Raw genomic sequence first — 16,020 nt, forward strand, 5'->3', positions numbered from 1 at the left:
CGGACACTGTGCGGATGTTGGAAAAATCTGTTTACGTCGACGACGTGATCATCGGAGGAAGCAGTGATGAGGATTCAAGAAAGGTTTATTTGGAAGCAAGAGAGATATTTAGCACAGCTGACATGGAATTAAGGAAATGGACGTCAAGCTCCAAGGATCTGATGCAACTATTTGCAAGTGATTTCGAGGGAGAAGAACCTGACAGACAAGTACGCGAAAAAGGGCAAATCAAGGTACTTAGACTTAACTGGAATTTCGAAAACGATGAGATCGAGATATCTGCAGGAAATAGCGTGAAAGACATGAACGAAGAATCACCATGGACCAAACGTATGGTGCTACAACGTGTCGCAAGGATGTATGATCCATTGGGGATGTTAGCACCCGTAATTATTGCAGCAAAGATATCACTGCAGGGTCTGTGGAAAACAAAGATCTCATGGGACGATCACCTGAGAAGGATCAACAAGAGCGATGGCTTGAATGATTTACAGACTTAGAAGAGCTGAAAAAGATCACGATGTCTAGATGTTATGACGACGGAAATCAGAGCAAGGTCGTACGTACTGAACTGTACATACTTTCGGACGCGAGTCCTGCAGCAAACGGATGCGCAGCGTACATTACTACGATTTAAGTTGCAAAAAGCAATTACTCATGTCTTGATCACGAGTTGCACCTGTGAAGCCGTTATCATTAGCAAGGCTCGAATTGTTAGGGGCAACTCTTACAGCAAAGCTGCTGGACTACTTAAAACAGAACTTTCAACGTGAGTTGGATGAGATTTACTGTTGGACAGACTCTACAATTGCATTGCAATGGATATCTTCCGAGACCTCCGCAGAGGTGTTCATATCAAACAGGGTGCGAGAAATACGAAAAGTGACTGCGAAGCATGCATGGAAACATGTAAGATCACAAGACAATCCGGCCGATTTCATGACTCGAGTAGTAAAGTCAAAAACGCTGTTGTCATGGAAATTGTGGTGGGAAGGGCCCCAATGGCTAGAGGACAAAGGTCAATGGCCAAGTCAAGCGAACGAAAAGAAAGATTTGAGGGATGAATGTGAGGAAGGCACATACACTAAATCAACCGTGCAAGCCGTTCAACTTTCGGCAGACATGAATCATGATGAGACACAAGACATATTTGATATTAACCGTTTCAGCGATTACGAAAAGCTGCTAAGAGTAACGGCAAAAGCATTTCGTTTCATTAAGCGCATATCAAAACAAAGAATATCGGGCATATTAAGCGCAGAGGAACTGGAAGCAGAAAAGTATTGGATAAAGCGAGAACAGAAGAAGCCGTTTGAAGGAAGTGGAAGCGCAGGCAGTCCGTTGTATCGAAGTATCCGACATTTCAAAGATGAAGAAGGAATCTAGCGATTGGACGGCAGAATGCACGCTAGCGAATGCACCTATGTCCTCCTTCCTCAGACACTTTCAGACATATGTCGGCACAGTTCCCTTAGAAGTCGGCCCAGGACGCACATTCCCCCAGGGCGTGAGTCGTGACGTTGCCCACATACGTGAGGCCGACAACGGCATGCCCTATCACCACCACCACCACCACCACCACCACCACCTATGTCCTCCCGGTGCCGGCTGTGCTGTCTGGGGTTTTTCCTGGGTTTTCCTCAGACGCTTTCAGACATATGTCGGCACAGTTCCCCTTGAAGTCGGCCCAGGACGCACATTTCCCCAGGGCGTCAGTCGTGACGTTGCCCACATACGTGAGGCCGACAACGGCAAGCCCTTTCAACATCACCACCACCACCTATGTCCTACGAAGAGCAGCATCCAATAATTCTTCCCAAAAATGGATATTTCACGGAGTTACTAATACGTCGCATACACGTGAAGATATATCACGCGGGCGTCAGGGACACTTTGATACGATTACGTTCAAGATTTTGGGTAATCCAAGGGAGACAGCAGACAAAGAAAATACTTCGAAGATGCGTAACGTGTCAAAGGTTCAACTCAAGGTCCATAAAACCCGAAAGCGCACCACTTCCTCAGGACCGGACTACTCAGCAGCTTCCATTCAGAACAATAGGAGTGGACTTCGCAGGCCCGCCTTATGCAAGAGCCCACGAAATAGAAGAATCGAGCAAGAGGTGTTACATTGTAGTATTTACTTGTGCCACCACTAGGGCTGTACATCTGGAAATGGTGGATAGCACGTCAGCAAACAGCTTTCTGCAGGCGTTTAGAAGATTCGTCGCACGCCGCGGATTCTGTACCACTATCTACAGTGATAACGCAAGGTCCTTCAAAAGAGTCAACAAGGACATTAACTTGGTGATACGCGACCCCACGGTTCGGAAATTCACAACAGCCAACCGAATACGATGGAAATATATCGTCGAAAGAGCGCCTTGGTGGGGAGGGTTCTATGAAAGACTGGTAAGAAGCATTAAAGCTGCTCTACGAAAAGCCGTTGGAAAAGCTGTGAAGACTAAAGAAGAGCTTGAGACTATACTCGTGGAAATTGAAGGTATTCTAAACGATCGACCACTCACGTACGTGTACACAGACGCGGCGAGCCCCCTTCCTCTCACACAAGCAGGCCTCATTGGTGGGCAACACACCATGCCTTCCACCCAAGCAAACAGTGACGTCTTTAATGAAGACCTGATAGCAGCATGGTCTCTCAGGCAGCAAGCCACAAGTCTATGGTGGGAAAAGAATATTTGAAAGTAAGAGGCGCTTTCATGAAGAAAGGTCAGCGAAAACTCAGAGTGCAGGTGGGAGACGTAGTTCTAGTGGAAGACAAAGGGCCACGTATGCTATGGAGAATGTGCCGGATAGAAAAGGTTTTATATGGCAAAGACGGCATTGTAAGAGCATGTCAACTAAGGATGGAAAATAGAAACGACATACGTCGTCCGGTTCAACAAATATGCCCGCTAGAAGGGTGCACGTAAGTCCCGGGCGGGAAGATGTTGTAACGTAAAAACGATGAAGAGGAGGAGTGATCTGAAACCACGCCCCCCTCGCTCTGTCTGTTCACGCGAAAAAATTATTCTTGTCTCTACGTCTCCTTGTTCATCAACAACCCATAGCGTGCGTCGTCTGCTGGTTTAGACACGGAAGTCCACCCTTTCCCCATGATTCTTAGGAGGTACCGGTGACCTATCATGCCCTATGCATGCTATCAAGAGCATCAACAGAGTCCCCTTCCGGATCCTTATCTTCTGCGCATGTAACGCAGTGCGTTTGTTTATCCGTGTCTCCTGCTTCTTTGTATCTGCGCATCGTAATACGTACTTCGTTCACGCATTTGATGAAATAGAATCGCAAGGAAGCGGGGCTCACAACGCGGAGCTGTAGGCTAACATTACCACGTACGATTAACGGGATATATCCCCTGCGAAAACGCTTTCCCCATGACAAGACCGGCCATTATGTCGGCAGTGAACTTTCCTGATTTCTATGCGGTCATGAGCATGCTCCTCCTGCTAACACCCGTGATATCCGTATGCATTTCAAATTGCCATGTGTCATTAAACCAGTTTCGGATACGATTTTACCTGGACCAATATTTAGTCTCTTCTCGACTGCATGGTACTCTTGCCCTGGGTGTTTAGGTATCCTTGTGCTCAGGAAAAGGGGAGAGCATGGCTCGTAAGCCAACAGCTTTGGAGCTGTCTTTTCCAGCCGTTCTTTATCGGAGAAGAGTAAAACACAAACAAAGCGCGCGCGGGCAGACGCACCAGGGCTGATTATACACTGCTTATTATTCATACAGTGACGTCATCTCTGACGTCATTTATTTACAATTGTAGTAGCCCGCGCATGGACGGATGGGGCTGACTGTCTTTATCATGGAGTCTTAGGAAGACGCAGGGGCTTATGGGAGTTTCGCTACCTGTCTACATATACCTTCGAATGAGGACAACGACGACAGAGGAAGACAGTGCTAGTGTAGGTCCTGGGCAAGCTTCACCGCAACTTGTGCCGCATTTGTCTGGACGCGAAGATGGTGTTGGTGGTGGTGACGCGACCAGTTTGCCGTTGTTGACCTCAGTCATGTGGGCAGCGCCACGACTGTAGGCAGGGCGAGATGAGATGAGATGATATGATATGATATGAGATGTTGAAATGATAATGGTCGAAAGCTAATTTGTAGGTCGGTCACTCCTAAGAGTGGTGAAGTCCCGTCAGCAAATAAACTCTGAGCCATAGTCTTCGGGCAAGTCCACTTTGCAGGAGAAATCAGACTCGACTGGAACGCAATATCGTAGAGTATACTGCCACCAGAACCGCAAGCAGGAACGGACATCGTGTTACTCTCCATTATTTATAGTAATGTCTTATGGGCGTTGAGGGGCTAGTACCCGGAGGAGCCATAGTCGCACAAAAATCAACGTATTCCAAAGTCGATGCTGCATATTTTGATGCATGTTTCTGCATTTTTTGTTGCATATTTGCATGCGTATTTCGTGGATTTTAGAGCATATATGAATCCGTCGGCTGTTAACCGTTCTTTAATTCATGATCACGGCTGTCCGGCGATGTAAAGCCACGAATTATGAAAACACGCACGCACGTATGCACAGCCGTTATCGGCAGTTTATCCTTTATTTCCTAATTATTTTCTTTTTATTTATTTGATTGTTTTTATTTTACTTTTTCCTTTGTGGAATAGTAAGCTGACGTCCCGTTGGGCTGTCCTTTCCCCCCTTTTTTCGTTTGTTCTAATCAATATACCCCCCCCCCCCCCCGTTATCGACACCCGCAGCAGAAATGAGTAGGAGACTGCACCGATAGCGCCATCGTTTTTGACCCCCACGCTTGCTCCAGTGCTACCCGGAAGTACATAGTAAACGATGTGCAATTACTCCTCAAAATTCGTCCAAGAAGTTATGAAAAGATATCCACGTGGTTGACAACGTTTAACAAATTCAGGTAATAGTAAGTTGTAATATACAGGTTAACGTTGACAACAAAACATTACGTACATACTTTCACAAATCAGTCAGCATTTCACTCTCACCTGATCGAAACTTTTGAACTACATGTACATGCTGCACTCCATTATCATCTCTGTTCTTCTCTGGACATCACCTCTTTGTTTTTTCATCGTTTCATCTCTCATCTCTTTCGGGTTGTACTTTCTGTGTCTGGGGTAGCCACTTCGACTTAGTCCAAACTCACATCCCAATTTTTTTCTTTATCACACCACATCACATCTAGTCAGCTTACCTTAGGCAGCAAAAAGAATAAGCTCACTGTAGTACAGCGTTAAAGAAAGCTTTTTGAAGCGTAAAAAGCACTCTGATATATATGCGTAATCAATTTCCGCAACATTGAGCCATTTTTGTTCCTCTTTGCTTATTTTTCTTTCGAATAAAGATTGCTCCCAGACGATCGATTAAGAACGCGCTAAAATCATTCTTGCGTGCAAGCCGTGTCGTAAACGCACAAATCGCTTCTTCCTCTCATCAGCATGGGCCATACACAGACGATCGCCTACAACGCAACAAGATAGAACACGAGCCTCCGTAGAGGGAACGGTTTACCCCGTTTGAACGTCGAAGCAGATGTCGTTCGTTGGGATTTTCGTGAGGCATTTGAGAAAATCCCCGCCTAAATTAATCAGTAGGCTTACTAGCGCTGTCGCTGGGGCATTAGTGAGACAGATTGCAGTCGGGCTGCGTTGAGTGGCAGAAACAGCCAATATGAACTTGGGACCTTTGTTATCTTTGGTGCACGGTAATAGTGCTTATCCTGGAATCAATATTGTGTGGGAATTTTAGAATGGAGTACTTAAGCGCTTTCGGTCCCCAGAGAAATAAGGAGTCGTCAATGCGCGTGTCCGGTACCCACACAGTGTTTTGAGCATGCGCTGTGACGACATCTTATTACCTGGAGCTCCAAAGCACATGTGTACCCTATTCTGAAACTTTTCGCGAATGATTTTTCAAATTGTATTAGGAAATTTTTAAACGTCTGTCAACACTGGCACACTATTACACTATTTGCGATTCACTGCGATGAGAAATGCACAAAATACCATGTATACATGACTGCATGACTGTGGCATGATCGGGTTCTATACACATTTATGGAGGCACACCAGCCATATGTGCGCACCCTGAATGTTAATGGAAGGAGTGTTCGTGCCACCGACGCCGGAAACCCTCTCCTCCTAGAGTAAATAGGTCTTGCTGATAAATGTTTGTGACGGTCCCCCACGTGACCGTCCGTATCAGTAGGTATGGACAGCAACGTGCTGTCCAGCGTGTGTCCCACATATCGTTACACGTGCGCTAATGCGGTGGCACGACTGTTGACGATTGAAGGGCACTGCTGGGTAGATGATTTTCGCATCCTGCCGAACTAATTGCCAAACGATTTTTGAAGTGCGACATTCAAAAAGCATGTGGCGGGGTCTCTTTCAATTAAATTTATCACACGTTTGAACAGCAACTCACGAAGTTACTGCTTGACAAAAAAGAAACAAAGAAGGTAGTAAGTTAGAATGGCAAACAATACTAGTGATAAAACCGTTTATTTATTTACGGTCGTACCTCGAGGGCCCCACGGGGCATTACATGAGACAGAAATACATAAAAACGCATCGTACAACCCTTTACACACAAAGCTGGCAAGTGGGTAGTTAGTAGTTGTGACCAACGCCTTTACAAAGCAGCTATTTGAAAGGTTTCGCTATGACCCGCACTGAGGCGCTGAATAACACTAATTTATTTTTCGTCTTCTCATACCGGGGCCGAGGTTCGAACCCGGCTGGGGACGCCAGCAACTAGTATGGCACTGTACGGTCATGAGGCTCGTCTTAGGTCTCTTCCTCGGATGATGGTTCAGCATCGTGGCGAATCTGCCTTTAAAGGTACTGTAAAGCAGTAGGCAAGCATGGTATGCCGGTGATGTGACTATATACTTTGCTGCTTCTAAATACCATATGCGGAACCATACGACCGACAACACGCTCTAAATATTTTTAATTTGCCACGAAAAATGCGGCGTAGTGGAGCGGTGCGACGCCTGGTGTCAAACAACCCCTTGTACACCGGGCAACACTGAAAATTGGTATTACACACTATTACATCGGAACTTCGTTATTTTAGTAACCATATTATTAGTTTTCCTGTTTACCTCTGCATTATGAAACCCATGTTAACAGTTTAACCTGTTAACCCCTGTTTTTGCAAAGTATCCCAGCGCCGGCCGCTGTTCGATGGAGGCTCTCCCTACTTCTCTGCTGCGCCTGCGCGCTCCTTCTGTTCGCGGCCTCTTTCGAACGAACAAACTCTCTCTGTGAATCTGTGTACAAACAAGTCCCGACGTTGTCTGGCTTCTTGAACGTCTGACACATTTTTTTTCAACGGCTCAGCATTGCATTTCAGTTCGCTTATCCGTTTATCCTCGGATGTGGATCGTTGTGTGGATTACAGGGGCGGATTTTTACGGTGGATTGTGGTGGATTGTTATGTCGAGCCCAGTGTTATACGCATGCGATGTGGTTGCCGCCGTATATATCGGGAGTACGAATTCATTTCGAATACCTCGTACAGTGTTGCCCGTAATCTTTCATTGTAATTTTCTAATTAATTGCACCGTCGATTGGAATGAAACTTGCGCAGTTTTTGTCCTGGTGGCTTGGACTATCGAATAGCCACACTAAATGACATTTGATCGGTACTGCTTTACAGTACCTTTAAGGCGTTTTCGTTTAGATTCATGAATCAGACTTTAGCTGGTTTGTGTACCGGTGTTACGAGTTAGAAAGGAAAAAATCCGAGCACAAAAATATTGGCAGCTAGCTAGCAAGACGTAGCACACTCTTAAATGAAACTCGGTGAGAAATGTGGATCTCAAAGCTTATCTATCGCGGGAACATGATCAGATGTCGAATGCCACGTGCATTTACCAGTATCTGTTGTACATAAAAACGTACTACATAGAACAATTTTGACCGGTACACCAGTCGCCGAAATAACACATTCGGCATTCAAAAGCCTACTTGTGTGGTGACTCGCACGTGGTGCTCCACGAGGAAGTGTATAAATAAAGAGTATGAAAGTAGCAAAGCGTTACACGCAAGCAGTTTCATATCTACACGACGAAGGACGCTGGTTTCAATCCGGCCCATGAGAACGGTCCCATGTGGGTTCTCCGATACTGAGCGTTGCACATAGACGGCACAACGTCAGCACGAACAGGCGCCTTGAGTCACGAGAGGTTACCGCTCAAAATTTGGAATTGCATTCAACAATGATCACACACACACACACACCACATAGGCCGTTATTAGCAGCTACAAGCGAGAGGTTACCGCACAAAGAAAGCTTCATTCGCTAGGATGGCGTATGTACGGAGGGGGGGGGGATATGTTTACTCAAAAAAGAAATGGAGAAAAGATTAGTTAGGCGTAGCTCGATTAGCTATTCCTTTAAAAAAGCAAAAAAGAACAAAAACCACACACACAAAAAAGGGGACCTTAGAGACTGGTCGAGAGGCCGGAGGCATGAATAAAGTTCAAGAGGGCAGTATATGTACGGGCTATCCGGTAATGCCAATATATATATAGCGAAGTTACACAATAGACAGTGCTTCACGTTTGCGCGTGTTCAGGGTTTTATGATTATCAAGAGAGAAGGAGGTAGAGAAGAAAAAAAGTGGAGAAGTTGGCCACTCCGGTACAGCCAGCTACACTACAGAACACTTGGTGGATGTTATATCAGGACGCTAATCTCTCTCTTGGGATAGTGCGAGAGCCTCGAGCCTCAAAAGATAGATTAGTATGGAGCTTCATTCATCGTCTGGATGCCTTATCTGTATAGTGCCGCATATTGCCACCCACAAAAATACAGTGCCCAAAGCCTTTGTAGCGTCTGTAGTCGGTACAGCTCAAAAGTTAAAGAAACTAAGCGTTCGCAGGCTTCCAAGTGTGTTCGCCTGTCTCTTTGCCCAAGATTCGTCTATCTTCGCCACAATCTTTGTGTTCGCCTATATCATGGAAGTAGCGGCCAGTGGCGTAGCCACAAAAATATTCCGGGAGGGGTTCTATGGCGATTTTACATGGGGGAGGAGGATTTCCTTCTCGTTTCCCTCTCTCAAGTGTATTACCAAATGTACAATTTCGGGGACGAGAATTCTAATTTCGTTAAGCCCTAGCAAAATATACCTAAGAACAGTACATCAACCATATTTCGTCCGTGTTGAGCCACCTTCCTCCTACACGACTTTTGGTGATGTATATGGTTAGCCGAGGGAGCTCGTTCATATTTCAAAATCAAGCTATGTGCAAGGTGTAACATAATGACATAAACAGAGTCGTAAAAGAATCCTCTTGTTGTACATGGTCGGAAAGATGAAGGGTGCATGACCACCTTAACAGGCCAGCGAGGGGCGTCAGCAGGGGATGGAGCCACGGGGCCCGAGCCTCTTCAGGGGCCCGCCCGGCCCAAGGCCCGACGGTTGCTAGCATCAGGACGACGACGACGTTGATCTGTACAGACGTTCGCTCATTCTGCTCCTGCTGCTATACTAAGCCTAACTTCGCTTGCCTGGGGTTTGACTTCTCGTAGTCCACCCCAGGGTTCTTCACGATGTCCGCCGCACTGTCCTGCGCGCTAAGCACCGTAAGGCCCCCAAAGGACCATGCTTTCAACTTCACCGTGCCCGACGAGGCTTCCGTAGATGGCGTCATGGATGCCGTCTGTGACCTGGTAGGTCACGACAATGTACACTCCATTCAACACCAGGGTGGTCTGTCTTTCCAAGTTCTTGCCAAAAATAGGCGAGCCCGTGATACTCTTCTCGAAGCCGCAAAGGTGGTGTATGAAGACAAGGAAGTCCCTCTTGACCCAGTTTCAAGCTCAAGGATCACGTATTTGACAGTCAAAAGGTTACCAGAATACGTGTCGGATGACGCACTTGTGCGGGCCCTTGCACCGTATGGAATAGTGAAGGATCTTTCGTTCCCGGTCTACAAAGACCGTCCAACTATACGCAACGGAATCCGAGTAGTCAAGTTCGATATGAGGAAGCCGGTCCCAAACTTCCTTCTGGTTGGGTTGGACCGTGCTATGGTAGACTACAAAGGGTTAAAGAAAGTGTGCGGTAGGTGTGGCTCGGAAGGCCACTTCCGAGGCGACTGTAAGGTATCACGCTGTGAGAGATGCGGAGTCTTTGGTCATCCAACTGTGGGCTGCCGAGCCCCCTGTCTTCGATGTGGTCAGAGCCATGCCACAGTCGACTGCGTCCTGCGTCGGTCCTATTCCTCAGCAGCGAAAGGGGAACACTCAAGGCCCAAGACCCCGTCTCCCGATAATAGAGGTCGTGCCCGTGCTCTTGTGGACAGTGTTGCTGGCTTCCCAGTTTTGGAACCGGCAGAGCCTGATACCGGAGATCATGCCCACGATACTGCTGCTACAGCTACCCCTACTTTTGTGGATAGCGTTTCCGACTTCCCGGCTTTGGCATCGGCGGCTGGGGTGACGGACAATGCTGTTTCTCCTAAGTCGGTACCTGATTCTGTGGGCTTGGACACGTCATGCACTCACAAGCTGCCCGACATCACAGTGCCAGTAATTGCGGCTGGCGGTCTTCCCCAGCTCATTGGCTCTGAAGCAGGCACGGAAGAAAACTGCAATCTGTTGGGCCCAGAGGCCTGGCCAGTGCTTGATGATGACGGGATGGATGGTTCTTCAACGTCCCTCTACTCCATCGCGAGTTCGGACGTCGATGAGAACTCCTCTGAGCCTCGAGCCGCAAAACATCAGCATTTGTCTTCGTCTGGGGACGCGGCTGCTGCTCCCATGCCGAAGCGTAAGAAGTGTGGTCGGACGAAGTCACGTACGGGCTCCCCGCCTAGCGTCCACATGCCGCCTGCGTCTGACGGCGAATCATGATGAGTGTATCCAGCTCTTTCATCCTCACTGTTATGGCTCTCCGCGTCATGTCCTTAAATGTCCAAGGGTTCCGGTCGCCCGCCAAACAGGTCTCCGTTATTCAGTTCGCTCGCAGCCTGAGCTGCGATCTACTTTTCTTGCAAGAAACGCACTTCACAAGGTATGCTGACGTCTTTGGCTTTACTGCGAGGTGCAACGTCCGCGCGTTTTTCAGCTTCGGGACTGTACATCGGAGTGGTGTGGGCGTTGTGGTTCTCAACCCGAGCCTAGAATCTCATTGCTTTGCGAGGCATGATGCGGAAGGTCGCGCCCTGCGCTTCGACTTCATTATCCAGGGGAAGAAGCTATCGTTCATCACCGTGTATGCTCCATCCCGCACAAGTGACACCAACACCTTCTTTTATCACCTCCGTACGAGTTTCATACCACCTAGTGGTGCCGTCCTGTGTGGTGACTTTAACTGTGTGGTGGATTCTGACTGTGACGTTCGTGGCCCCGGGCGCGGACGCCCAACTTGGAACGCGCGTGAGCTCCGTCGGTTGCTGCAAGAGCACCGTCTGCGCGACGCCTGGACGATGGTGCATGGGGATACATTCGTGGCAACGTGGTCACGTGCAGGCTCTGCGTCCCGTCTGGACCGTTTCTACATAGCTGGGGACCTTCAGCCGTACGTTACTGGCTGCAGCGTAATCAGCACTGCCCAGCTCGGCGTTCATGTTAGTGATCATCATGCTGTGATCTTGATTCTAGATGTTTCACAGCTTCCCGGCAGCACTGGGCATGCAGTGCGTTGGCGTCTCGACTCTTCGCTTCTCCATGACGACTATGTTGTTTCGGAGATCAAGGGTAAAATCGCAGAGTACCTAGCAAGTCGGTCGCCAACTCCAGCAGAGTGGGATGAGTTCAAAGTCTGGGTGCGCGACCTCTTTCAGACGTGGGGACGCCGGAAAGCGCGGGCGCGAACAGCCATGCTTGCGCGTTTAGCTGCCAAAATACGTATTGTGAGCAGAGGAGCGCCGTTGACACCCATGATGGAGGAGTATCTCGCGACGCTGCAGCACCACTACCGTCTACTGCTCCAAGATTCTTCTGGATGGGCGCGACAAAATTACTTCAGGTCTCAGGCGCTTGCTGGCCCTGGCGTGGTCCGGTACCTGGATTCCGTGCGCCGCACCGAACAGCGTGAGCTTCCTCGTTTCCGAAGACCAGACGGCAGTGTGACTGAAGACCCCGGGGAGGTGCTCGCCGGCTTTGAAAACTTTTTTCGGAACTTGTACACTGACGAGTCTGTCAGCAGTTCGCGAAGCTCATTCTTCGAGGGCCTTCCGGTCCTTCCCCGGATCGACCACGACGCTTTAGAACATCCTCTGCGTTTGGAAGAGCTGGACATGGCGGTCCGATGTGCGGCAGTTGGCAAGAGTCCAGGACCTGATGGGCTTTCTTCCGAATTCTATGCTACGTTTTGGCCTTGCATTCGGGAGTTCCTCTTCGACGTTGTTCGAAGGGCTTTCGAAGGTGCCGACTTCCCGGAGTCGTTTGGTTATGGACATATAGTCTTGCTCCCGAAGACAAGCGGCGACCTTGGTAGTCCCGAACACTGGAGGCCAATAACGCTGCTGAACAGCGATTACAAGATAGTGACTTCCGTATTGACCAATAGAATCCAAAATGCTCTCCCGGCAGTAATCCACCATTCTCAGACTTGTTCAGTGCCAGGCCGCACGATGTACACCGCGCTGTCAGGGCTGAGAGACGCACTGAGCTACGCCACTCCACGTGTACCGGATGGTTGCTTACTTTCACTTGACCAGAAGAAAGCATTCGACCGTGTGGTGCATAGTTACATGTTCGCTGTCCTCAGAGAGTACGGGTTCCCTGGATGGCTCATCAGTGCCATCGCCAAGCTGTACCGCAATCATCGCAGCAGCCTGTACATGATGCAGCAGTTGTCTAGGGAGTTCCCAGTCTCCAGGGGCGTACGGCAGGGCTGCCCACTCTCTCCAGCTCTGTTCACCTTGGCAATTGATCCCCTGTTATGGAACATTGAGACCAACCCGTGCATTCGCGGTTTTCCGCTTCCCAGATCCGGGGAATGGAAGGTCAGTGCGTACGCTGATGACATCACGGTTCTTCTGCGGGATGCAAGCTCTGCGTCTGAGGTCCTTCGAGTCTACGAATCCTATGCTGCACTTTCCGGTGGGATGCTCAACTTCGCCAAGACCAAGTTGATGCCACTCGGGAGCTTTTCTCCGTATTCATCACTGCCTTTCCAGTTCAGCGCGTCACTAAAAATACTGGGCATTGTGTTCGACTGCCGCGGCCCAAAGGTCGATAACTGGTTCAGGGCGCTGGAGGAGCTCCAGACGAAGTGTGATGCGACACAGGCATTTGACCTGTCGTACTGTGAACGATCGTTCCTCGCACGTACTGTCTTACCGGGACGCTTGTGGCATCTTAGTCACGTTTCTATTGCCCCACGTGCAGTCGTCGTTCGGGTGCACTCTTGCCTCTTGTCATTGTTCTGGAGAAAGCGGAGAGGCCCTGTCCTACGGACCATGCTGGCATTTACGAATTCTAAGGGCGGGATGAGCCTTCCAGATATCGGGCTTATGAATCGGGGCATCGCTCTCAGCACCACGTTGCGAATTGTGCACGCTGAGGAAGACTCGCCGGCGAAAGTGCTGCTCACCTACTGGGTGGAACTCCTCGGGCCAAACCCTGTCAGTGGTTCACGGGCGGTAGCACCATTGGGGTTTCACGCCGCGGTTCATACGTACTACCAACAGCTCTCGCCCCTTGTTCCTGATGGCAGCCTCGTTGCGGCTTCCCCCTCTTCGATGGCTGGTGCGCTGTTGCTGGACTCCGTGTCAGCGAGCGAGAGCCTTCGAGTGCGTGTTGAGCAGGCGTCAAACATAGCATGGACGGTGTTTACATGGCTCCCTGGATTTCTGCGGGACACCATGTGGTCTTTCGCGTGGGGCGTGCAACCCACACGGGACCGCCTGTACTCGTGGCACGTAACAGCGACAGATTTGTGCCCTTACTGCAGTGAACGTGAGACAAACATGCACGTGTTGTTTGCCTGCCGCATTGCTCGCGTCTTTTGGAACCTTGTCCGACGAAGCACGAACATAGTATGCCCGGTGCGCTTTAACCAACGTCACCCACACCGCCTTAGTGTACTTCTCACAGCTTGCGGCGCGGTTGTGCTTTGGGAGGCTCGTTGTAAGGCAGTCGCGCAACGTCGTCGAGATGTGCCCATTTTTTGCTTGGTGCGGAGAGCGCGCATACTGCTCACTACTGAGTTGCAGCGGGAACTGTTCGCTATTGGAGATGACAGGTTTCTTCGTCGATGGCGCTTCCATCCGTCGCTTTCAGCCCGAGGTGGCTGCGTTACGATCAAGGGCACGCCGCCGTGAACTATATCATATCATTTCATCGATCACCATGTTGTAAATAACCGTTGTACATAATCGTTGCGTCATCCTGCAGCCCCTGAACATGTGACCATACCTGTCTCATACCTGTCTCATTAAATTTTCCTATAACAGCATCAGGGACTAAGCCGATACATCCGGAAGGGGCCCGTTCATGACACACCGCTGCGGCCCGTAACCTCACTCGCCGGCCCCGAGCCCAGTAGCCCATGAGTGTTGTCATGAGTGTCAGGAGCAAGACAGCAACTGTATGGCAAGCGGTAGAGGTGCAAATACTATGACCGACACTGTCGATGATGCTTCTTGATAATGCTTCTCGTCGAATATTTCGTACGTGTGACAGTGTGCGTTATTTTCAGACGCAGTAGTGGGTAGCTGCAAGCGATGGAACCATGGCCACAATCGCGAAGAGGTCAGCAGCACTCTCGACGCAACAGCGGGTGCAACTCTTTGTCAGCAGGAACAAGAGGAGGCAACACCCAACGCTGATTACATTCCATGTGCCGAGATTGAACAGTAAGTGAGAGAATAATGTTTACAGTCCTTATTCTCAACTAAGATATAAAGGACACGCAGAACTGAACAGGATTTAATAATCGATTAATTTAACGAATTACACGACGAGTACCAACAGAGCAGTATAGCGATGGAACGACACCGATGTTTGTATCAATATTCTCGATATCTTACTCAATGAGTGTTAGCGATGTTTTAGAAATGTGATTTTTTTTATCGGAGAGTATCAGTACACATCGATAAAACGCCATTTTCCTGATGGCATCGGTATGTGTCGACATTCCGAACCTATATCTTATTCGATGTGTATCTATGTCCTGTGTGAGATATCGATATGTACCATTATTCAAAATTCCGATATTTTAGCACCCCCTACAAATCGAGAATAATTGCTCTTCAGTCAAACTCATGCTGTACATTACGCCATACTGCCGGTATGGGGCCGTAAGACTATAAGTGTTCACGATGTTCGCAAGTAAATTCACGAAATTCAAACCACTATATCAGCCTGTGTCCCTTTCGCAGACGCTAGAAATATCCATCCTCTTACATTCACAAGAGAAAAAAGAAAGAGAGAGAGAGAGAAAGGGAGCGACGTCACTAGAACGCCGCTTGCAGGCTTCAGTATTTATATAACCTAGCAGAAGTTACCGCTAGTATTACTTTTGCTACGTGGCTTAACTGTCTCGTGCACATCGAGTAATTTGTTGTTGCAAGACAGCACTTTCCGGAATCCGCTGCTTTGTAAGCGTTTTTGAAGCACTCGAGCGACCTAGGAATTTCGTGAGCAGAAACGAGACCCATCTCCGTAGGGCAGATAAATTGCTCCTGCTGGGGGTTTCGCTTCACGCGGCGACGCGCACAGCCAACGCCACCTGGATACAGAAGGCCTGCTTATTGCCTCCTCTCCCCCCTTCGCTGTGTGGACATATAAAGTCACAATTCGTCTGCTGCTGCTGCGATTCCCCGTTCTGCGAATTCAAGAACTCGCAAATGATTGCACCTAACTTCGAACCTGCAGACAAAATGTGCAACACGCTTTTGAGAAAGATATATGGGACTGTTTTATGCTTTATTTTAAAGTTTTCCCCATTTAGTAAACGGGGATGTTCAACCACTACTCGCAGACGACGCGGTTCGTCTCCATGGCTACGACTGCTGAAAGCACGTTCGTGATT

The 16,020-nt window shown here is 48.8% G+C and overlaps 2 protein-coding genes across 6 annotated transcripts in view; one reads left to right on the forward strand and one right to left on the reverse strand.

Moving 5' to 3' along the window:
- The window catches only part of LOC135394256 (uncharacterized), a 726,492-nt gene that overhangs the window by 572,028 nt on the left and 138,444 nt on the right, over nt 1-16,020 (reverse strand). The window lies entirely within an intron of this gene.
- LOC135394255 (CD151 antigen-like) overlaps nt 1-16,020 on the forward strand; it is a 257,319-nt gene that overhangs the window by 226,798 nt on the left and 14,501 nt on the right. For all 5 annotated transcript variants that reach the window (XM_064624919.1, XM_064624917.1, XM_064624920.1 and 2 more), the window contains one exon: nt 14,686-14,842. The gene's annotated coding sequence lies outside the window, so the exon portion shown is untranslated. The remainder of the gene's footprint in view (nt 1-14,685; nt 14,843-16,020) is intronic.

Source organism: Ornithodoros turicata, chromosome 5 (assembly GCF_037126465.1).
Source record: "Ornithodoros turicata isolate Travis chromosome 5, ASM3712646v1, whole genome shotgun sequence".
NCBI lineage: Eukaryota > Metazoa > Arthropoda > Arachnida > Ixodida > Argasidae > Ornithodoros > Ornithodoros turicata.